This window comes from Giraffa tippelskirchi, chromosome 4, assembly GCF_054371585.1.
Source record: "Giraffa tippelskirchi isolate mGirTip1 chromosome 4, T2T-mGirTip1v1.2.pri, whole genome shotgun sequence".
In the NCBI taxonomy this organism is placed as follows: Eukaryota; Metazoa; Chordata; class Mammalia; order Artiodactyla; family Giraffidae; genus Giraffa; species Giraffa tippelskirchi.
In genome coordinates, this window is record NC_137278.1 from 12311187 (window position 1) to 12335952 (window position 24766).

Here is a 24766-nt window from a genome sequence, read left to right on the forward strand (position 1 = left end):
GTAAACTGTCTTCAGAGGAGAAAGAATACTGGGGCAAAGAACTCTCAGTTTCTCCGAGAGAGAATGGGATGCTCTGCGGGGCGCCTGGAGAACTCCTGGAAGAGGTGGACCCTAAAGGACTTCTCCAAGTGGAGGTGCGGGTCGGAAGGAGGAGAGAATTCCTGGCGGGGGACGGGGGTCGGGGGAACAGCCCAAGCAAAGGCCTGGGGGCACAGGATTGGTGCACTTTCAGTCTGTAACAGCTACTGTGCATTCAGATTTGCCTTTAGTCCTCACAGCGGCTCCAGAGGCTGGAATCACGGCTGCGATTTCACAGGACAGGAAATTCGTCTCAGAGAGGGAAAGGCGCTTGCTCCCGGTGGCACAGATGGTGAGGGGCAGGGCCGAGTCCAGCGTGCTTTCTCCTGCTTTGTGCATGTCCAGGGAAGCAAGCCGCTGGGGGGTGGAACAGAGAGGCAAAGGGAGAGAAATATCCTGAGGCCTGGGGGCCTCCTCCTGCCTCAGGGAAGGGGAAGGGCGCCGGGGATCCAGTGACGGTTTCTGAGCTGAAGAGGACTGACCCAGGCTGGGTCCTCAGGTGCCCAGGTGCAGTCCGGGCCATCTGTCTCCAGCTCCTACACCTCCATCCTCTGCATCCATCCACCCCCACTGTTTCTCAGCCACCCTGAGAAGCCATGTGTGACGGAGGAGAATGTAAAAATATATATGCAACCGAAAAACAACAACGATCTGACAGAACACAGCTATAAATACTCTGACGGGCTCAGAGACGCTCCCCCATCCTGCTTCCTGCTGCCTGAGGCGCGGGGGCATGGATGTGGCAGGTGGGGTGGGAACTCAGGAACGCGAAAGGGGACAGCCATGTGTGGACCTACTTTGTGCCAAGTGCCTCGCAGGCAACACATCTCTGGATCTTTGCAAAAAATGCTCCCAGATAATCACCACTGTCATCCCGGCTCCCCTGGGAGCCAAAGCACAGAGAAGTCGGTCTGGCCAAGGTCACACAGCAGGGGCCCTTGGGAAGCAGTGGAGCTAGGATTCCAGCAGGGCCAGCTTTCTGAAGAAGAGAGAGCCGGCTTCAGGCTCTGCCCCCTGAGATCCTCGCCCAGGGGCAAGGAAAGCATCAGGCTTCCAGGAACTCCTCTGCTTACACACCTTCCAGGGCTCCCCAGTGCCCTCCAGATAATGACCTAATTCAAGGCTGTCATGGCCCTGTGATGTGGCCTCAGCCCACTCCCAGAGCCCACCTCCCGCCACAGCCCCCGATTTCTGAGTCCCAGCCAGACAATGCTGGCCTGCTCTCAGGACTCCTTGAGGGCCCAGCACAGCCGGTCTTGTCACCTCCTGTCCCCTGAAGTCACATCTGCCTACACCCGGGCCTCAGCTCAAGTGCTGCCTCCTCCTGGCCTCCCCCACGATCAGATCCTCAAGTGCTTTCCCGGCTCGGCCCAAAGCTCACCTGTGATCAGGTGAGTCACTATTGGTGATGGGCCACAGCTGGGAGGGCCTGGGAGAGGGGAAGTCAGGGCCTGCTGTACGTGCTCCTCTCCCGATGGCCTTGCAGCTGCTGGAGAGCCTGGGGGTGGGGGCGTGAAATGGGGTTGAAGGGGAGCTGGCCTTGGACTCTGGGAGGAAGAGAAGGAAAGAAAACGAAGGAAGAAAGACAAAAGGGACTCCTGGGGCCTTTAAGAGGTGAAGAACTGAGAAGAACTGGGGATAAGTTGGCTCCGACTCTTGGACCTTCATCGTGTCCCGGATCAGCTTTCCACGAGGTGTCGGAGCCTGTCTGCACCTCTGGCTGGTGTCAGCATAAAGGTAAGATGTGTGTTAGTTACTTAGTTGTGTCTGACTCTTTGCAACCCCAGGGATCGTAGCCCACAAGGCTCCTCTGTCTGTGGGATTTTCCAGGCAAGGATACTGGAGTGAGTTGCCCTTCCCTCCTCCAGAAGATCTTCCCAACCCAGGGATTGAACCTGGGTCTCCTGCATTGCAGGCAGATTCTTTACCATCTGAGCCACCAGGGAAGCTTATTTCACCCAATATATTCCAAGTATTTCTACACGTAATCAATGTAACAACTGAGATTTTTTTTTTAACTTTTTTTTTCCTACTAGATCTTCAAAATCCAGTTTGTCTTTTACGCTTACAGTTTGGACAGGCTGCATTTCAAGTGCATAATAGAACACATGTGGTGCTGTGTTGGACAGCTCGGCTCTAGACTGTAAACTCCACAAGAATTGGGGCCATCAATGTACCCACCACTGTTGTTTCCAGGGTCTGGCACGTAATGGAGAGGGAGAACGTTTGTCGAATGACTAGCTGCCTGACTAGCTGAATGAATGAGTGAACAAATGTCTGAGGCCTTGTTAGATCAAAACCCAGTTGCCCTCTTGGGCCATGGAAGAGGGTAGAAATAAATTCTAGTCCCACCTCTGCATCCTGTGCACTACATGACCACAAATGAGTCTCTCACCTGTTGGGCCTTAGTTTTCCCATCTGTACAGGGGTTGGGATTGGACTATGTGATTTATTTTCCCCCAGGCTCTCAGTAAAGTTTCTCCAGGGAAGCCTACTCTCTTCTCTGCAGCTCCGTTCCCTGAGTCAGGCCCCCAGAGAAGTTCCCTATCTCTCACACCCCTCACCCTGCACTCCCTCTTCCTATCTGTGAGGCAGGAGGTCTCCAGGTAACCTTCCGTTCAGAGCAGAGCGGAACCCTAGAGGGAGAGACTGAGGCAGGGCTCCTGCCACACGGTGGCCACACAGGGAGCAGGGCCAACGTGGGTTCTCAGGCCTGGCCCTTCTCCTCTTGTCACTGTCACCGCTGTGTCCCACATGTGTTCAGAGCTGGGAAGAGACCAGACCAAGGCAGGCTTATCCCTTGACTCAGCAGAGGAGGAAAAGGGAAGCCAAAAGATGTGCTGAGACACAGTGAGCAAGGCAGAGCTGGGCCTTTGTTTTCCTCATCTGAAAAATGGGTGCAAAACCTGCCTTCATCCCATCAAACTTCAGTGCCTCAAATCCGGGCTCTGCTATGCTGTGACCTTGGTCAAAGCACTTTACCTCACTGCCCTCAGCATCCTCATTTGTAAACTTGGATGATAAAAATACCAGCTTGGCCAGGTTGTTGTGCCCACGAAGCCTATTAACACACACAAACCTCTCACACAGCTGCTGGGCACACTCAAAGTGCTGTACAAGGAATAGATATTATTAGCCTTCACCATGGAGCTAATTCTGCAGTTCAAATGCGGTGAGGGGTGTGACCAGGGTTTGCAAACTAGAAAGTTCCCTCTGGAGAGGCAAGCATTTTTGGACTGCAGAGGACGGCGCAAACTATAAAACACGTTGTGACTTGCAGAGCATTTTGTAAATGTTGCCGCATTACGGAGGCAGTTGTGGATTAGCTTTTTATAATCCGAAAAGCACTTCAGCGTCATAAACCACTTTAGGGGCCATAGAACTCTTTGCAAGGGCTTTCTAGACTGTCGAGTGCTGTGAAGTCTGAGACAAGTGGCCTTTCAGAGACACGGGCAAGACACAGGGTGGGAGTGGGTAAAGACAGCAGCTAGGACCAGAGGAGAAAAACAGCAGTTCATTTCCCCTGTCCCTGTTCAGAGAAACCCTAGCATATCTGCAGATTCCTGCAATTCTGTTCTGAGGCCAGGGAGGCCTCTCGGCATCGCTGACTCAGCCAAACAGGAGGAGTTCGGCAGGAGTCTTCTTTGTGATCCTGCCTTGTCTTTTTCCTTTTTTCTATCGCAAAGGGAATGGACTGGACACCCTTTAACGATTTCCCTGGGGGTGACTGGGGAGATGCCCGCTGACCTTGCTCTGAGGCCCAGACTTGTGGGAACCCCACTTCCTCAGCTGCCCGGCTCCGATCGCCCTGCCCCTGAGCTCAACCCAGCCTCTCTCCCCTCTGCCCCACCTTCTTCTCTTCCTCTCCTTCCTCTTCAGAAGCGAGACATCAGCATGGCCCTCCTGCCTCCTCTAGTAGTGTTAGTCACTCAGTCTTGTCCAACTCTTTGCAGTCCCACAAACTGTAGCCCGCCAGGCTCCTCTGTCCATGGGATTCTCCAGGCAAGAGTACTGGAGTGGATTGCTATTCCCTTCTGTAGTACGATTCATTTTTCTGAGCAAAGCCAGAAAATCCCCAGCAATTGTGAATGCAGGTTTTCTCATCCGGTTGCACGCACTGGTCCATATGTGCTCTTTGGTCACTGTGGTGCCCCAGCACTCAGTCCCGTGTTTGGCCCTGTAAACATGTGCTGAGTGAATGAACAAATGAGTGGTGGGCTGCTGAGTCAGGGAGAGGAGAGAAGCTGCCCTGTGTGCTTGTCCAGTGCCCACAGTCCGCGGAGGTTAGTTCTATGACGAGGGAACTCATTCAGGAAGAGGCTGAGGGTGGTGTGTGTCCATCTAAGATGTGGAAACAATCCCCCACCAACGCATCCTTGGTATCCTTGAGGGCTATAGGAGTATTGGCACTTGGGGTCCTCCTTTAGGGTCTGACATGTCCCTATTAGCCACTGCCTCTTCCCAGGGGCACCAAGAGTGACAGAATAACAAGATTATGATTCCCAGGACCCGCTGCACATCAGAATCCCCTGGAAAGCTTTTAACACCAGGGCCACTTGGTCCTTGCTCCTCTTCCACTGAGACATGATCTGATGTGGGGCCTGATTGATTTTTTGAAATCCTAGTTGATTCAAATAGACATCATTGAGACAGAGAAAGAGAGTGAATTTGGAGAGCAAATGGGTCTATGAGTGCCAGTGGGGTTTCCACAAGGATCCCTCCATGAATGAGGCAGTCTGGGGGCTGAGGTCCAGGGCGAGGGCCTGGTTGGATGGTGCAGAGGAAGTTACATGGGCTTTAGAGTCATTGGAGGCCTGGATTCGAATTCCCAGTTCTACTTCATTCCCGCTCTGTGGCCTTGGGCAAGTCACTGCACCCGTCTAAGCTTGTTTCCCTCCTCCGTTAATTGGCAATCAGAATTCCTCACAGGTTGTTGGGATCAATCAGTAAGGAGGTGTCATCTCTAATTACCTGGCACAGGGCCCAGCTTGGAGCCAGTGCTCCACGAACGGTGGTTCTCTTGGCTTCCTGAACTAGCTTAGGGGTGGGAAGGGGGGACAAGGTGGCCCCCACACTGCCCTAAGGATTTTTACTTTTTCCTTATTTTTTATTAATTGAGAGGAGCACTGGACTGTGAGAAAGGACACGTGACCCTGGCCAAGTCTCTCAACCTCTCTGAGCCTCAGTTTCCTCATCTGTAATCAGAGATCCAGTGGTGTGTACATCTCATTGCAACTCTGTTCAGTGACATCACACTGGCCCGTCACACTGGTGGGACTATTTACATCAGGGAAATTGGCAAACATTACAAATCAGGACTTCGCTGCCCCCACCCCCAGCGGTCAGTTTATCAGCAGGACAGTGGGACTCAGATAACAATACCTTCCATCGTAGCTGCTGGAAGATTCTGAGAGCTAGTGTCTGTTAAGCCCTTAGCACAGTACCTGGGACTTAGCACAGCACCTGGGCACTGATACATGTTAGTTAAACGCACTTGACGTTTATCAGCCAACCTTTTGTCTCTGCCTAGTATAAGGTAATCACATCTGTCACCTCATTTAGCTTTAACAACCCTAGGAAATTTCTCTGTGTGTGCTAAGTTGCTTCAGTCATCTCTGACTTTGCAACACTTTGGACTATAGTCCACCAGTCTCCTCTGTCTATGGGATTCTCCAGGCAAGAACACTGGAGTGGGTTGCCGTGCCCTTCTCCAGGGGATCTTTCTGACCCAGGGGTTCAATCCATGTCTCTTACATCTCCTGCATTAGCAAGGGGGTTTATTACCACCAGTGACACCTGGGAAGCCCCAGGAAATTTCTGGAGGAGGAAATTAAGGCTCAGACAGGTTCGCTGACTTTTTCTCTTTTTACTTATTTTTTGTTAATTTTTGTTGGCGTATAGTTGCTTTACACTGTTGTGTTAGCTTCTACTGCACAGCAAAGTGAACCAGCTATAAAGCTGGCTGACTTTAAACACAGTTAAATCTTTCAGGCCAACTATGTGCTATGTTTATTCTTATATATCCACCTCATTTAAGCCTCACAGCCCCCTTTTTCTCATGACAGTTGACGAATCAAAGGCCCAGGATGGGCAAGTGACCTGCCCAAGGTCACACAGGGAGCCCGAGGCCTGGGTATCTGTCTTGAATCCTCACGTGCTGGCCTCCCTCCCCACCACACCCCACCGACTCCCCTTCTGGAGGAGGGCAGGCTTTGCTGATACAATCTCTCTGGCTCTTTTCAGCTCTGACATCCTCGGTATTTAAATCAGCACATGAATATTTCACGAGCATCCTCGGCGCAAACAACCCCCTGCTTGGTTATGTCAGGTTGGGGCCGCAGCCGTGAGGCAGAGGCTCTTCTGCTCTTTGCGAGACAGGCAATTCCGCGAGGCCTCCGAGCAGCAGCCAAGGAATCGATAGCCTTTAAATAAGTAATTAGAGGCACTGAAGACAGTGGCACATCCAGGAGCGAGCAGGGGAATATAAACTCCTTAAGTCTCCCAGGCTCACTGGGGACAGCCAGTTCTGGTTCTTGGTCAAGAAACATGACAGGGCCTGGGGCGGGTGAGGATGGAGAAGTGCAGGGAAGGCTAAGATGGAGACAACAAGAGTTGGCATTTATTGAGCACTTCCTATCCATCAGGCTTTGCCTCATTAATACCCTACCCAGTGTTCGCGTAAAGACAGTGAAGCTCAGAGAGGGTGAGCCAGTTGCCCCACGCCACACAGCTGGGAGATGGCAGAGGTCACAGGCCTGCCTGACCTCAGAGCAGGTTTTCTCAACCTAGCTGCTATTGACATTTAGGTGCTGGATAAATCTTTGTTGGAGGTAGGGGCAGTCCGGGGCCTTGTAGGATCTTTAGCAGCCATGACCTCTATCCTCTGGATGGATAGAGGAAAGTAATCCATCCTCCCACTCGTGACAACCAAGAACGTCTCCAGACATTGTCAGATGTCCCGTGGGGGCCCCCACCCAGCAGCGTGTCTCTGTTCACTTTCCTTCTGCTTTCCTCTGCTTCTGGTGGCTTTTGTGATAAGGATCATCATCTTTCTCCCAACCTAGAGAGGCGGCCGTGGAGCCAGAACTGGCTAGGTGAGACATCAACTTGTTTACTGGCTGGCTGTATGACCTTGGACAAGTTCTCAACCTCTCTGTGCCCCAGTGTTCCTATCTATACAATGCCCCCCACTGAAATTATATCATGAGGTTTAAATGAGTTTGTACTATGTGCACATAAAGCAGCGCCTGGTAGGTAAGTGTGAGCTTTGTGACAAAGTACCAGCCCAAGACTGCAGCCTCACTGGTACCGTTCTCCCTGTAAGAAAGGGGAGAAGCAAGAGCCAGGGAAGAAACCATCTTCCACAGCATCTGCTGTTCTTCCCTTTCTGCGGCAACCCCCTACCCCACACCACCGCACACACCCCCACCACCCCCTCCCCCAGCCCTGAAGGAGTCAGAGAAAACAGCCAGCAAGGATGGCTGTTTAGTCCCACAAGATCACAAGGTTATAAGAACAAAGGCTGCCACTTCCTCTCTCCCTGCAGTGCTGTCTGTGCGTGGACACCATCCGATGAGAATGTAGTTCTTTTTATGACCCAGGAAGGTATAAAAATACAGATAAACGAGTGCGTTTTATCCCTGGAATTGGTCATCGCATTTTACTGGTCTACAGCATGTGTTTTGTTACATTTATGTCTGTTAGAAACAAGGTTCCAGGATGCTGTCCTCCTTTGGGTCTTGAGAAAAATACTGTCACAAAACCATTCCAGGGCCTCCTTACAGTGCAGGAGTGTGTGTGTGTGTGTGCGCGCGCGGGCAACTGTGCAGCGCACTGTTCTGCCTTCCCCCAGAAGGAAAGGTCCCTCCCTAGGGATTACCTGGCCCAGGCTCTCATCTAGTCAAGGAATGTTTGTGTGTGTGTGTGTGACTTCTTTGCTAATTGGCGTATAGTTGATTTACAGTGTCGTGTTTGTTTCAGGTATACAGCATAGTGACTCAGTTATACATATGTATATATTCATTCTTTTTCAGATTCGTTTCCCATATAGGTTATTACAGAGTATTTATTGGGTAGAGTTCCCTGGGCTATACAGTAGGTCCTTGTTGGTAGTAAACGAATCTGAGGCCCAGCACAGGCCAGTACTTCATCCATGCTCAGGTAGCAGCTTGGCTCAGCAATCATCTTATGAGTTGTCAGTGAAGGCCTGCTGCTGCAGAGCCGGGCCCCGGTCTCCATGGTACAGGGGAGCTGTCTTTCCAGCTCACGTGGCAGATGTTGTGGTGGGTGATGGGTGGATGGGCCTTCCACGTGGTGATTCAGGGACCCAGGGTCCCTCCTCCTTGTGGCTACACCCTCCTCGAGAGCATCAGAATCATCTGCTTTTGGTTGGCTGGGAGAAGAATTCAGAGGCTTGCAGGGTTTTATGGATTTTTATAAAAACTTTCGGGCTTCCCAGGTGGCTCAGTGATAAAGAATTGGCTTGACAGTACAGGAGATGTGGGTTTGATCCCTGAATCAGGAAGATCCCCTGGAGAAGGAAATGGCAACCCACTCCAGCATTCTTGCCTGGAAAATCCCATGGACAGGGGAGCCTGGCAGGCTACAGTCTATGGGGTCACAAAAGGGTCGGACACAACCTAGCGACTAAACAACAACGTGGGCTTAGAAGTGGCTCAGGCCACTTCTGTCCGTGTTCCATCAGTTGATCCAAGGTCACATTCAGTACTTAACTGCAGGGAAGGTTGGAAAGTGTAGCCCGGCTGTGTGCCCAAGAGGAAGAAGAGACAGATGGGTGAACAGCTGGCCGGGTCTAGGCTGAAAGCTGTGTGGGCAGAGAGTATTGAAATGGAGATGCAGGTCACCCATGTCCTCAGTTTGAGGTTCTGAGTAAGAGTTCATCTTTTTTGTTATTATTTATTTGGCTGCACTGGGTCTTAGTTGTGGCATGCAGGATCTTCAATCCTCAGTTGCAGAACGTGGGATCTAGTTCCCTGACCAGGGATTGATCCCAGGCCCCCTGCATTGGGAACTCAGAGTCTTAACCACTGGACTTGGGCTAGCCCCACGATCTCATCTTTTTGAGCCCTGTCCATTGATCACTGGTTGCCTGTGACTTCTCTCTTGAGAGACCATCCCTGCCCATGATCAGTCTGAGACTCCCAGGGCCCTGGCTAACTCATTCCAAAAGGAGTCAGCAGCCCTTGTCTCCAAAGGGTTGCAGAGAGGAAACGGGGAAACAGGGCTCATTTCCTGAAAGGCCCTGTTCTCTGTGTCAGGCCTGTAGTGTTTCCTTTTCCAGGGAGGCGAGAGCCTCTCTCCCCAGGGTTACATGTCACCTCACACCACCCTAGGCCCGGGCTCTCAACAGAACTGCACTGAGAAGATGACCCAGTGCCTCAGTTTTCACACATGCGCTTGCACACACACACACACACACACACACACAGCCCTCAGACACACACACACACACACACACACACACACACACACACACACAGCCCTCAGAACTGGCATAGCAGAAGTTTGTCACTTTGGTTAACCAGTATCTATTTGAGGGATCCCCAAATGGTGAGAGGACTTGCACCACCACAGACACTGACTGGGACATGTATCCTGCAGCTAGAATACGGGCTGCTGCTGCTGCTTAGCTGCTTCAGTTGTGTCTGACTCTGTGTGACACTATGGACTGTAGCCTGCCAGATTCCTCTGTCCATGGGATTCTCCAGGCAAGAGTACTAGCTGCTGCTGCTGCTAAGTCGCTGCAGTCGTGTCCGACTCTGTGCGACCCCATAGACAGCAGCCCACCAGGCTCCCACGTCCCTGGGATTCTTCAGGCAAGAACACTGGAGTGGGTTGCCATTTCCTTCTCCAATGCAGGAAAGTGAAAAGTGAAAGTGAAGTCGCTCAGTCGTGTCCGACTCTTAGTGACCCCATCGACTGCAGCCTACCAGGCTCCTCCGTCCATGGGATTTTCCAGGCAAGAGTACTGGAGTGGGGTGCCATTGCCTTCTCCCAATTCAAGAGTACTAGAATGACTTGCCATTCCCTTCTCCAGGGGATCTTCCCAACCCAGGGATTGAACCTGAGTCTCCTGCATTGCAGGCAGATTCTTTACCGCTGAGCCACCAAGGAAGCCCTAAAGTGTGGACACACCCTCCTGGGACTGGGAATTGTTGGAGTGGCACGGAGGCCCAGAATCAGGTGAACCTTTAAAGCCTGCTGTCGCAGAATGGCACCATCTCCAGGTGCCAACAGGATCTGTGGCGACCAGCTGGCAAGCAGCACACTCCAGCGTGACACCCTGGCTGGGCCCGCACTCCCGTCAAACCTGTTTCTCCAGCCCCGCATCAGTTGTATGCCCCACCTGACACTTTCCCAAACATTTCCTTTACATTAACCAGAGTCAGTCTCTACTGACGGGCTGCCAAGAATCCTGCCTGCTGTACCTGGTCACTGACCCCCTCCCTCCAAGGATCTTCCTGGTTGCCAACTTCCTTCAGGGCCATCTCAGGCCCCAGGCAGGTCTAACAGCCTCCACCATCAAGGGAAAGGCCAGGATTCCCATCTCTCCCCTCCAGGAGATTTCAGAGCAAATTTCTAATGTCTTTTCACACTCCTTCAACAGTTAAGTTCCTCAAGAATCAGCATAATTGGTATTCTTTGTAATCCCATGTATTGTCATTTGTGCATCTAAAACCATTATCCTGAGAAGAGGCCCACACTCTTCCCTTGATGCCAGAGGGGTCCAGGGCACCAAGAAGGTGAGGACCCTCTGAACTGTAGTCCCCAGACTGCTGGTACCGGTATTTCTTCGTCTACAACATAGGTCTCCTTCGCGTTAGGAGACCCCTACTGGTTTGAGGACCATCCCTCCCTGCCTGCACAGTTCCTACTGGAAGAAGATCCTTACTTCTTCCAGGGGTGAGCTCCTCTCTCCACTCTATAGAGCCAGGCATTCCCTAGAGTGAGGTCATTGTCACATGACCCACTCTCTAGTATCAGCTCATTGATGAACGAGGCAAGAACTCCTGATCCAAACCTGGCCAACCAGTTCTTTCTCCACAGTTGTCTTTTTAAAACTAGAACTGGGGGAAACAGTTACAGCCTCCCTGGTGGGGGAAGGCAATTTGAGTAGGAAGGCAAGCTGAAGAGACAGAGACAGAAAGAGGAAAGGAGAAAAAGGGGGGTGGGGAGGGAGCCAGCAGCATTGTGACCCCTGGCCCAGCTGCCGCCCTGCCCAGCAGCAATCTGGTTATCCATTGTCTCCTTGAGCTTCCCACTTTTTTTTGCTTCAGCTGGTTGGAAATGGAGTTTGTTACCATTTGTCTTGTTCCCACCGAACCTCCAGGGTCTTCACAGTGCCTGGTGCATAGTAGGCATGCAGTCAACCCCTGTCAATGAATGAATGAACAACCACACACATGCAAAAGAAGAAAGAAAGTCCAAGGTACAGAGGGGAGAGGGGTTAACTCTATGTGAGCAGACATCAGGAACTGCCTGGGGTGGGAGGTGATATCCGAAATGGGATTTGAAGGGTGAGCAGGAGTTTTCTGGATGACGGTTGTGGGGGGAAGAGGTTAGAGAAGACAACAGGGACTAGGCTGAGAAAGAATTAATATCAGATACAAACTTAGGACTTGTACATATATGGGCTGATCTGGGTCTAAATCCTGTGTTCCTGATGATGCCAGAGCTGCAACTGGGTATCACCCATGTGAGCGAGTGCCTGAGTGCCCTTCAGCTCCCCTTTGGCCCTGCTTCTATTAGGAAATCGGGTTCTCCTCCCACTCGCCCAGCAACACTCCTACAACTTTCACAGGGGGCCCTGATAAGCCCCCAGATCAGGAAGACAGACCCCTTTCAGTCCTGATCCTCCCTAACCTCTGAGCAGGTTTCCACACTCTGACCTTGCCCCACCCTGCTCCTCCTTGGCAGCTCCTTCACTGTCCCCCTGGGGTCTCCTCTCCCAGGCCCACCTCCATTCCTTAAATGTCAGTGGCCTTCCAGGCCTCTTGCGCTGCACTCACCCTGGACACCCTCATCAGCTCCTGTAGCTTCGTGGACCATTTGGTGGTGCGGCCTCCCGGAGTTCCACCTCCATCAGCTCCAGACCCCCCTTTCTCCTCCAGACTGCGCGGCAGACCCCTCAGGCCCAAATCGGACTCTTCACCCTCCCCCTCCTGCCCACTGTTTGTAGCCGCGTTCTGATTGTGGACACTTTCCCTGTCTACCTGCCATGAGGGGCCGATTCCTGGCCCCACAGAAGAGAAGTGGCAGACTGGCAGAGGGACGGGGCTGAGCACAGAGACGGGTCTGCCTGACTCGGGTCCCACTGCTTGGTTAGGACTCAGGACGCGGCAGTGTTTCTCACCTCTGACCCTCGGGGCCTCCTGGGGCTGGGGCAGTAAATGTTGACCCAGTCAATTTCCACCACGCTTGGAAGTAGCGGTCAGCTGCTGACCACGCTGTCAATTATTCAGGCTCCCTGGGACTCCAGCAAGAGCAACAGTTTAACTAAAACACAGCTCATCCTCACACGCCCAACTTGCCCTCAGAGGCCTGAAGAGGGATGACCAGCCAGCCCAGGGCACCTACCCAGGCCCTCTCCCTACACCCCCACCCCACACCTCCATCCAGGATTAGCCAGGTTCCCAGTGCTCAAATCTCCTGCAGGTTTTCTCAGGCCAAGGCCTGAAGGGCAGAACTGGGACCAGTGGCAGGAAGTGACCCAAGGCACATTTCAGTTCAGTGCCCTGGGACACAGACTTTTCTTGTGACCAGAGGCAGGCACTCTGGGAGGGAGGGAGCCCCAGTGTAGTGGGTTCCTGCTAGTTTACACCAGCCCGTGGTAGGGAGGGATGGTTATCCATGTGGAGAGACCAGGGCTGCCTAGGAAAAATAACTAACATTTTAAGCTTGCTCTAACATTTGCAAAACTCTCAATAGCACGTGTTGTCATGTGGCCTTAAGTCTTTTTCTTGGAACCAAGTGGTACATTAAAACAAATGTGTTCACTTGACAAACAAGTCAAGGACTTTACTGGGGCTCCAGGGTGAGGCAGAGTATCAGTTCAGCCCTGTCCTCCAGTAATAGATGTTGTTGTTGTTCAGTCGCTCAATTGTGTCCAACTCTTTGCAACCCCATGGACTGCAGCACTACCAGCTTCCCTGTCCTTCACTATCTCCAGGAGTTTGCTCAAATTCATACCCACTGAATCAGTGATGCTATCTAACCATCTCATCCTCTGCCACTCCCTTCTCCTTTTGCCTTCAAGCTTTCCTAGCATCAGGGTCTTTTCTTAATGAGTTGGCTCTTCACAGGAGTAACAGGCAAGTTTGGTCTTGGAGTACGAAATGAAGCAGGGCAAAGGCTAACAGAGTTTTGCCTAGAGTTTGCCACTGGTCATAGCAAACATCCTCTTCCAACAACACAAGAGACAACTCTACACATGGACATCACCAGATAGTCAATACCAAAATCAGATTGATTATATTCTTTGCAGTCGAATATGGAGAAGCTCTATACAGTCAGCAAAAACAAGACCAGGAGCTGACTGTGGCTCAGATCATGAGCTCCTTATTGCAAAATTCAGACTTAAATTGAATAAAGTAGGGAAAACCACTAGACCATTCAGGTATGACCTAAATCAAATCCCTTACAATTATATAGTGGAAGTGACAAATAGATTTAAGGCATCAGATCTGACAGAGTGTCTGAAGAACTATGGACGGAGGTTCATGACATTGTACAAGAGGCAGTGATCAAGACCATCCCCAAGGAAAAGAAATGCAAAAAGGCAAAATGGTTGTCTGAGGAGACCTTACAGATAGCTGAGAAAGGAAGAGAAGCTGAAGGCAAAGGAGAAAAGGAAAGATATACCCATCTGAATGCAGAGTTCCAAAGAGTAGCAAGGAGAGATAAGAAAGCCTTCCTCAGGAATCAATGCAAAGAAATAGAGGAAACAATAGAATGGGAAAGACTAGAGATCTCTTCAAGAAAATTAGAGATTAAAAGGGAACATTTCATGCAAAGATGGGCACAATAAAGGACAGAAATGGCATGGATCTAACGGAAGCAGAAGATAAAAGAAGAGGTGGCAAAAATACACAGAAGAACTATACAAAAAAGATCTTAATGACCCAGATAACCACAATGGAGTGAGCACTCACCTAGAGCCAGACATCCTGGAATGTGAAGTCAAGTGGGACTACAAACAAAGCTAGTGGAGGTGATGGAATTCCAGTTGAGCTATTTCAAATCCTAAAAGATGATGCTGTGAAAGTGCTGCACTCAATATGCCTTCAAATTTGGAAAACTCAGCAGTGGCCATAGGACTGGGAAAGGTCAGTTTTCATTCCAATCCCAAAGAAAGGCAACGCCAAAGGATGCTCAAACTACCGCACAATTGCAGTCCTCTCACATGCTAGTAAAGTAATGCTCAAAATTCTCCAAGCGAGGCTCCAATAGTGCCAAAAACTTCCAGATGTTCAAGCTGAATTTAGAAAAGGCCAAGGAACCAGAGATCAAGTTGCCAACATCCTTTGGATCATCAAAAAAGCAACAGAGTTCCAGAAAAACATCTGTTTTATTGACTGTGCCAAAGCCTTTGACTGTGTGTATCACAACAAACTATGGAAAATTCTTCAAGAGTTGGGACTACCAGACCACCTGACCTGCCTCTTGAGAAACCTGTACTCAGGTCAGGAAGCAACAGTTAGAACTGGACATGGGACAGTGGACTGGTTCCACATCAGGAAAGGAGTATGTCAAGGCTGTATATTGTCACTCTGCTTATTTAACTTATATGCAGAGTACATCATGCGAAATGGCGGGCTGGATGAAGCACAAGCTGGAATCAAGATTGCCAGGAGAAATATCAATAACCTCAGATATGCAGATGACACCACCCTTATGGCAGAAACTGAAGAGGAACTAAAGAGCCTCTTGATGAAAGTGAAAGAGGAGAGTGAAAAGGTTGGCTTAAAACTCAACGTTCAGACAACTAAGATCATGGCATCTGGTCCCATCACATCATGGCAAATAGATGGGGAAACAATGGAAACAGTGAGAGACTTTATTTTGGGGGTCTCCAAAATCACTGCAGACGGTGACTGCAGCCATGAGATTAAAAGATGCTTGCTCCTTGGAAGAAAAGCTATGACCAACCTAGGCAGCATATTAAAAAGCAGAGACATTACTTTGCCAACAAAGGTCCATCTAGTCAAGGCTGTGGTTTTTCCAGTGGTCATGTATGAATGTGAGAGTTGTACTATAAAGAGAGCTGGGCACCGAAGAATTGATGCTTTTGAACTGTGGTGTTGGAGAAGACTCGTGAGAGTCCCTTGGACTGCAAAGAGATCAAACCAGTCAATCCTAAAGGAAATCATCCCTGAATATTCATTGGAAGGACTGTTGCTGAAGCTGAAATTCCAATATTTTGGCCACCTGATGCAAAGAACTGACTCCTTAGAAAAGACCCTGATGCTGGGAAAGGTTGAAGGGAGGAGGAGAAGGGGACAACAGAAGATGAGATAGTTGGATGGCACCACCAACTCGATGGACATGAGTTTGAGCAAGCTCTGGGAGTTGGTGATGGAAAGGGAAGCCTGGCGTGCTGCAGTCCATGGGGTCGCAAAGTCAGACACGACTGAGCGACTGAACTGAGCTTCAGCATCAGTCCTTCCAATGAATATTCCACAGTTGATTTCCTTTAGGATTCAAGTAATAGTACTGAATGCTGATAATGCGATTTACAAGGTGTCGCGGAAGGTTCTAGACATGTGTCGTGCTTCAAGGCACACTACCAACATAATCATCCACAGAGGCAGCTACTGGAACTGTCTCCATTTTACAGGCAAGGAAAGATTTTACAGAGGAGGCACAGAGCATGCAGCCCAAGGTCACGCCCGGGGAATCTGAGCCCAGGCGCCTGACTTTAAGCCCTCTGACCCAGGTTGTATGAGGGGCTTTGGTCAGGATTAGGCAGATGATCACAGAAATAATGACCTAAGGACAGAGCCATGGAGGAGAGATCAGAACTAATCTATCCAGATGAGGGTAGGGTGATGGATCAGAAGTGTCCTTGGAGCTGAGAACTTCCAGAAGGGGGGTTCCATAGGGGAAGAGTCCAGGGAAAGAGGGACCTTCCAAGTAGGGAGCACTACCAGAGCAAAGATCCTGGGGCGCCAGTGCCCCCGACAGGACACCCTCAGGGCGGCAGGCAGTGCAGACCAAGAGCTGTGTCTTAGCCACCTCCTGGCTGCACCCACTTCCTGTTTGTCTGCAGCTGTATTTTTAGATGTCTTACTTTCCGATGACACTGGTGGGCTAGCAGGATCTGGGCCCCTTCAGTCAGTTTTTTTATAGCCTCCCACCTCGGGTTTCTGTATCTCGGCCCATCCCCCAGGGACCTGAGCTGAGGGGTTGATGGGAAGTCCCGGCTTCCTGTAATGCAGGTAACTGACTGGTCCACTGGGGTCCCAGGGGCCCACTCCAATGCCAGCCAACACCAGCTCTCTCCACCTCTCACCCTGCCAGCAGCTTTCTCTCTTTCTTCCTGCCAGTTTAATTCCACTCCAGTCTAAGATACCTCTCTGTGCCAGACACTGGTCTGGGTACTGGCAAGACAGCCCTAAAAATGACAGGAGGCGCCTTTAGCATCATATGTGCTAGAGTCAGGGTGAGTGTACATAATTCACAGTGCAGACTGGGACTTGTGTGAGAGTAAAGAGGTCCTACTAATAATTATGGTGGGCTACAGTGTAAACCTGGGCAAAAAAGATGCAAGGTTGCCCCAGCTAAGTCTAGAAAGACGGAAAAGTGAGGGGCAACTTGACAATGGAGGACAAGTGGAGGGGAGTCTCGGCAGCGGGGATGGCATGTGCAAAGTCATGGAAGAGTAGGGACAAGTGGAGAGTTTATGGAGGCAGTAACCCAGTATGTGTGCTATGGAGAGTTCAGGGTGGCCTCCAGGTGGGAAAAGGTGGACAGTTTGGAACAACTGGGGCTTCCCTGGTGGTTCAGATGGTAAAGAATCTGCCTTCGATGCAGGAGACCCAGGTTGGATCCCTGGGTAGAACAGGGTGGCAAAAACCCTGAAGCTCTGCTGGCCAGGGCCCATGGCAGGCATCACTAATTGATCACAGCACTCTCCTGCCTACTGATTCATCCTCACAGCGCTCAACACAGAGCCAGGGGCCGGTCACGACCAGTGGTCAGGCTGTGCACTAGATGAAGCCAGCAGTGGGTAACAAGCGTGGACTTAGCTGGAGAGGAAGCTGGAGTTCAAGTTGAGAGAGGCCTAGAATGTGGGAGCAGGAGCTAGAATATTCCTTAGTATTAGGGAACCAGCAAAGGATGGTAGAGAGAGGGATTTAACTAGACTAACATTTGAGGAGTTTCAGGAAGGTCACTGCCATTGGTGGAAGGAACTGGGGTGGAGGAGGCATTGAGGGGCGTGTCCAGGTGAGAACAGATGGGCCCAACTGAACACTGAACAGGGAGCAGAGAGGTGGATCTGATGGCCTAGGAGAGGTTTGTCACAGGGCAGTGAGACGAGAAAGGTGGTTAGGATGACTCCGGGGTCTCTGGGGTCCTGGCCCAGCATGGGCAGGTGGAACAGCACAGCGGGAGGTCCTGATAGGAATCTTTGTCCAGAGATCACCCTGATACTCTGGGCCCCTGTGGAAGAGAGGCCCAACAGGTTTGGTGGGTTTACAACGGAGAGCATCAGAGCCTGGAGAAACTCAGGGAACTAACAATCACAAGATGCCTCTGTCCCCCACTCAGGGACCTGCAGGGAGAGGGTGGGAGAACAGGTGCCTGGGGGTTCTCCTCCCCAGCGTGGAGAAATGGGAGCCCATGGGTACTGACTGTAAAGTCTGGGGGTGACTGCAAGAAGGGGAGACTGACATGTCTTCATCTGGCTGGGTGTCTGTTTAACCATGGACTGCCACCTGCCCCAGGGCCACCACAGGGGGACGCGATGACACAATGCCAAGGTAGAGTCCGTTGGGTTCTGGGACCTGGGAGACAGGTCAAGCCAAGCACAGGATGTGGGGGTTGGGGGGGGTGACAGGCTCGCTGGAACCTTCTCAGCCCAAGGCTGGGGTCTCAGCACTGGAGGGATGTAGCTGAGGGGTCACTGGGAGGTGTAGCTTTGTCTGGCAGGGACCAATTGTGTCTGGGGGAGAGGCCTGCGATTGGATCCCTGGTCAGAGGAACCTGGGGACCTCCACTTACTACCTCCAGACCTGCAGACACCACAGCCGTGACTCACAGGAGGGGAACCACAGCCTGGCCAGGTGTCACTAGAGGGATGGCCATTTCCCTGCTTCTGCTCCCCTGACCCCAACCCTGGGGGGTGAGCCCGGAGGAAGGGTGTGTGTGTGTATGTGCGTGTGTGACAGTGTGTGTTACGGACCCCGCACTGACACCTCCAGCCCCCAGAGCCCCCAGCTTAGCTTACCTTGTGGAGGAAGAAGAAAGTTTGGGATCAAATTTGAGCCTGAAGTTTTGAAATGACCAGACCTTAACAAGAGAAAGATTGCTTTCATAATCAAAAGCTGTCTGAATGTTTGAAACTGGACCAAAGACTATCAAAGGTGCATAACTCCCCACTGGCGGAGGGGTTTGCAGAGCCCAGCTGGTCGCTGTTATTGAAAACATAAAGCTGTGCCATAATTGTAACCCAGGGACCTGAAAGTCCTTAATAAACTGTCTATGAGGGGAACACAAAAAAGGGTCTGATTTGAAGGGGAAAGATGGTTAGAAATCAGGATGGAACGAGGCTTTATTGAGTGGATCAGGCAGAGGGACCCAGGAAGTGCGACACCTGTCTCTCCACTCACCCCTCCCTGCACGGTCTGGGGGCGGCCTATCTTAGGAAATGCGGGTCACCGTGTTATTGGTTGGGCTTTCTGCTCTCATATCAATGCTGAGCCCCCCCCCCCAACCCAGGTTGGTTTAAGGACCAAGGAGACCTCTCCTCTAATGCTGAGCCCAAATCTCAGGATCCCATCACCTTCGCTGGGCCAGGTGGGATAGGCCTGATGCAGCAATGTCACGTGGATGACTTTCCAGAGAGGGAGGAGCTAGCAGCAGAGAGCTCAGGCCGCACTTAGCCAACCACCTCTGCAGCCAGGATGGGAAGACAGTGGAGGGAGAGTGCAGGCACAGGAAGAGGAGAGCTTCAACGTAGGAGACATACCCATGGGTGGGATTGGATTCCCCCAGCGCCCACGCACTGGTAAACAGGGCCAGTTGGGGACCTGACCTCAAGGTCTAGCTCTCTCCTGGGGGTCAGGGGAGGTAAGGAGAGGAAGGGCTGCGGAAAGGAGTCTTGCTCCCCAGGCCTAGGGCTGCAGAGGGGAGTGTGAATCGGGGCCTCTGAGGCTGAGGGGTCTGTGGCAATGCGGGGGCAGGGGTGGATACAAGGTCGGGAACTCTTAGGAGGTGGACATCTGGGTGTCATCAGATGGAAGGGATGCTGCAGCCTCGGAGGGAAAGCAGAGAGGACAGGAAGAGGCAGCAAGGAGAAGGGAGCCTCGGAGGAGCCAACAGAACATTCAGGAGAGGGAGGAAAAGCTGCAGGAACTCGCCTGAGAGCCGGTCAGCTGCCAGATCCTGGCCGGGCTCTGGCCCCTCTGGCAACTGACAAGACGCATCTCTCAGCTGCTCTGGGAAACCGAATGGCCTTGAGTCTGCCCAGGTGGGCAGCGGGTCAAGTTTACCTCCCTGCTTCCTGCGCCCCTCCTCCGGCTCTGGCTGCCTCTCAGAGCCGCCTCTGAGGCAGGCCCCTGCACCCCCTCCCCCTCGGGGCCCAGCGTTCCAGACTTTCCCCTCATCAGAGTTTACCAGGCAGGTCTGAGTCTCTCACCGGAGTCCCTGGCCAAGTTCATCCTGGCTCGCTGCCCCCCTGTCTCCTCAGCTTACAGCAGGAGCCAGTTGAGGCCCATCTGCAGACAGAGCCACATGCCAGGCCCGGGGACCCTCCCCACCGAAGGCAGCGAAGCCAGCCTGCTCCCCCTAAGTTTATCCGTGTCAGTTCCCACAAGAGGGCTTATGCTCTGGGTCAGACACTCAGACCCAAGGAGCCCAAGCCCCTCCCTGGTCCCTTTCTCACCCAAGTCATTGGCCCACTCAATGCCCCGAGTAAACTGGAGTCTCCATCTTCAAAACCCTGGGGCATGGGGAGGCGAGTGGAGAGCTGAGGCCTCTTTCAGCTTCAGTTTTCCCTCTGTACATAACCCATGTATCAGCTGGGGCCCCCCATCCTTTATGATTTCAAAAATATCAGTTCAAAGCCATATTCCACACCCTGCGGGAATGCAAAGATACCGCCTATGCTTTGGAGCACTCTGGTTTACGTTTTCTCCCTCCCTTCTGCATCAGAGCCGCGACTTCTGCTAAATTCGTTTAGTGTCTGGATCAGGCCTCTGACCCAGGTCTGCTGTTTTGTTTTCATACCGCCCTGACTGAGACGTGGAATGTGGCCGTCGCCTTCTGCTATTTCCACCAGAAACCCACCGCAGAGGTATTTGTGTGGAAGGCAGGCAGAGGGAGATTTCGGGAAGTCAGAGGGAAGGTTTCAAGTGCGACAATAAAAACTTCAAACAGACATTGGACAGTCCTGCTCTTCAAAGTTTCACCCCTGAGAAGTTTTCATAGACCCCTTTATCTCACACAGTTCCCCAGCCTGGCTCTTTTCTTTTCTTTAAAAAAATTTTTTTAATTGAAGCATAGTTGTTGTGGGCTTCCCTGGTGGCTCAGTGGTAAAGAATCCGCCTGCCAATGCAGGAGACTTGGGTTCAATCCCTGGGTCAGGAAGATCCCCTGGAGAAGGAAATGGCAACCCACTCCAGTATTCTTGCCTGTAAAATCCCATGGATGGAGGAGCCTGGCAGTCTACAGTCCATCAGGTCACAAAAGGGTTTGACATGACTTAGCTATTAAACAGCAACAACATGGTCAATGTACAATATTATATAAGGTACAGGTGTACAATAGTGATTCACAATTTTTAAAGGTTATACTTCATTTTTGCTGCTGCTGCTGCTACTGCTAAGTCGCTTCAGTCGTGTCCGACTCTGTGTGACCCCATAGACGGCAGCCCACCAGGCTCACCCGTCCCTGGGATTCTCCAGGCAAGAACACTGGAGTGGGTTGCCATTTCCTTCTCCAATGCATGAAAGTGAAAAGTGAAAGTGAAGTCGCTCAGTCATGTCTGACTCTTAGCGACCCCATGGACTGCAGCCTACCAGGCTCCTCCGTCCATGGGATTTTCCAGGCAACAGTACTGGAGTGGGGTGCCATCGCCTTCTCCGTATACTTCATTTTTAGTTGTTATAAAATATTGGCTATATTCCCTGTGTTGTACAATAATCCTGGCTCTCTTCTTCATCTTCTTTTTCACACCTCTTTTCCTCTAGACTCAAAGTAGTCCAGTGGTTAAATGCAAGAGTTCTGCTCCCATATGGCCTGACTCTGTGAGCCTGGCTTTGCATCTCATCAGCTGTGTGATAATATGAGAGTTAACCTAACCTCTCTGAACATCGATTTCATCTTTCTCTGAGGATAATAAAAGCTGAAGATAACAGGATTGGTGGTGAGGATTTCATAAAGCAATCCATGGGAAGCCCTTAGCAATGTGTTAATAATGTTAGCTATTATTGTTATTATTATTAACCCCCTCCAAATTTTCCTACTTTCCTGACAGAACAATTCAACCTTCTCAGGCCCTGTCCCAAATCCTGCCCATCTTTGCATATTCAAGTCCAGAAAGTCTCAGGCACAGAAGGAGTGTTCTTTGAACACGATTGGCCTTCCTTTAATGGCAGTCAGCTGAGGTTGTGAATGGGCTCCATCATAGGTAAAGGCTGTGGTGAACAGCCTTTGAGGCTGAACGGTGACCCCCATGCCAACAGGTACTAAACAAATCCTATGCCTTTCTTCCTCTTTCTCTCCTCTTCCCCTCCCCTAACCCCATTAGGCTGAAAGTAAACAGCACTACGGGCTTCCCAGGTGGCTCAGTGGTAAAGAATCTGCCTGCCAATGCAGGAGACGCTGGTTCAATCCCTGAGTCAGGAAGATCCCCCAGAGGAGGAAATGGCAATCCACTCCAGTATTCTTGCCTGGAAAATTCCATGGGCAGAGGAGCCTGGTGGGCAACAGTTCATGGGGTCACCAAGAATCCAACACGACTGAGCACGCACACACTGCCAAGGCATGCACAAACAGCACTAACAGCAGTGGCAGACCTGGGGCCTAATGGGAATCTGTCTCCAACCTTACTGAACTATTGGGAAGGAGGTGCTGTCTTTCAGGGGTCTCTACACAGCCTGGAGTTCCTGGGGCCATCTTGTCTACCTCTTGGGAAACCCTAGCTAACAAGGAAGTCAACACAGAGAAAGAGACTACTTCTCAGTGATGTTATCTGAGGTTCTAAACTTTGCCATACCTGGATTCGTCCCTTGAGTTTTTCCGATGCTGTGTGCCCAGAGATCTTCCTTTCCTTGTTTAAGCTAATTTGATACAAAATTGAATGAATCTTGACTAGTGAAGAATTTCAACTAAAAATGGGGTGTATAATAAAACAAGGGAGAATGTCATGGAATTCACTACAGAAAGCACAGCCAGAAACCACAGGAATAAAAAGGCTGCCTCTGACTCCATATCTCTCTCTCTTGACCTCTCTCCCTGAGGCCACACAATCTCCCATTCCTGCCTTTTCTCTGCATATCTCCTGCTTTTTTTTTTTTCCTCTGCAGATCAGTGTTTCTGCTGACTCATTGGCTCATCTAGAAAAGGTCCCAGGACTGATTATTACTGGCCCAGATTTGGTCACGTGACCCTAAACCATTATTGTGATTGGCCAAACAGGAGCCATTACCTCTGGCCGGGTCCAGGCCCACCTAAACAAAAGAGACTAAGAGAGGGTGAAGAATGGACGCTAAAAAAAAAAAAAAAAAAAAGATCTAAGTACTGTTTTCAGAATAATGGGGAATGAATGCCAAATACTGCTCCACCCCCTGACAAGTCTCTATATGGAGTTAAGTGAGTTTCTGTTTTATAAATCAATGGAGCCCTGAGTAAGGTCAGGGCCAGCCCCTTGTCCTAGAGGAATGGTTCTAATGGAAGCTTTCACCTGTGACAGCAGCTTCTGGAGGGCTGGTTTCGCTTGGGCTTTCACTAATCTCCATTCAAATCACACATCAAGCCAGAGGGGAACTGGTTCTGACTCTGGCCCCAGCAGGAGGCCTTCCTATGGCATCATTGGAGTTTTATAAAGGTCCTGTTACATGGAATCATAAGGAGGCAGGGAGTCCAAGGAGAGAAGTCCGGGAGAGAGGAGGGGATTGTAGAAGAGCTGGCCTCTAAGCAAGTCCTTCGAGGATGGACAGTAAAAACTTCTCAGTGCTGCAGTCAAGAAGACAAGTATTTGCAAGTGTTGGTGAGGATGTGGGGAACTTGGAGCCCTCATACACTGCTGATGGAAATGCAAAATAGTGCACTCACTTTGGAAGACAGCTTGGCAGGTCTTCAAAAAGTTGAACATAGAGCTACTGTATGACCCAGTCATTCTACTCCTAGCTGTATACCCAGGAGAAATGAAAATGTGTGTCCATGCAGAAACTTTACATGAATTTTCACAGCAGCATTCTTCATAATTGCCCAAAAGAAGAAACAATTCAACTGTCCACCAGCTGATGAATGGATAAATAAAAATGTGGTTTGTCCATACAATGGGATATTATCCCATCATAAGAGGAAATAAAATACTGATATCTGCTACAATGTGATTGAACCTTGAAGATCTTCTTAAGTGAAAGAAGCCAAGGCATTTCCCTGGTGGTCCCAACACAGGGGGCCTGGGTTCAATCCCTGGTCAGGGAACTTTATCCCACAGGCTGCAATCAAGAGTTCACATGCTGCAATGAAGATCGAAGATCTTGCATGAGACAACCAAAAACAGCCAAATAAATAAATAAAAATAAAAAATATAAAAAGAGAAAGAAGCCAGTCACAAAATACCATATGTTGTATGATTCCATTTATTAAATATCGGGCATAGAAAAATATATACAGGCAGAATGTAGATTGGAGATTGTCTATAGCTGTGGGGGGAGGAATTGGAGCAAAAAAAAAAGTGAATGATGCTAATGGGGATTTGGAGGGGGATGTTGCAAATTGGAGTGATGGTTTCGTAATTGTGAACACAAAGTATGCAACAAAACATTGAATTGTACACTTTAAACAGGTGGTGAATTGTATTGTATGTGAATTATTATCTCAGGATAGCTATTAGCAAAGAAGAAGAAAAGAATATATCTAGAGGTAGGAGAAGGGGGCCTGAGCCGCAGAGCAGCCTGGGAACTCCAGGATGTCAGGGTCACCCATCTGATCAGCTGGCTGCCCTGCCCACCCCTCGTCCCTTGGATTCCAAAACAAGTGAAGGGCATTGGGGGCCTGAGAATCCAGCCCTGAGGTGTAAAGAATAACAGTCAAAAGGAGGAGAGAAGAAAGTCTTATCTCTGAGGCCTGAGCTGGGCAGGAAGCTCCACAAGGAAGCAGAGAGTCCAGGTGACCGATGCCAGTCTGGGTCACTGGCTCAAGTGCCAGGGAGAGGTCAGAGATCTGGTAGCACAGGACTGTGACATGTGCCGGTTCCTCGGTGTGAAGGCTTGGC

The 24766-nt window shown here is 50.7% G+C and overlaps 1 long non-coding RNA gene across 1 annotated transcript; it reads left to right on the forward strand.

The window, feature by feature from the left end:
• The first annotated feature begins 1620 nt into the window (after positions 1 to 1620).
• Positions 1621 to 23807, forward strand: LOC145545068 (uncharacterized). Its single transcript, XR_014081849.1, has 2 exons — positions 1621 to 1815; positions 22848 to 23807. It is a non-coding gene; the product is annotated as an uncharacterized LOC145545068 (long non-coding RNA).
• The last annotated feature ends 959 nt before the right edge of the window (positions 23808 to 24766 follow it).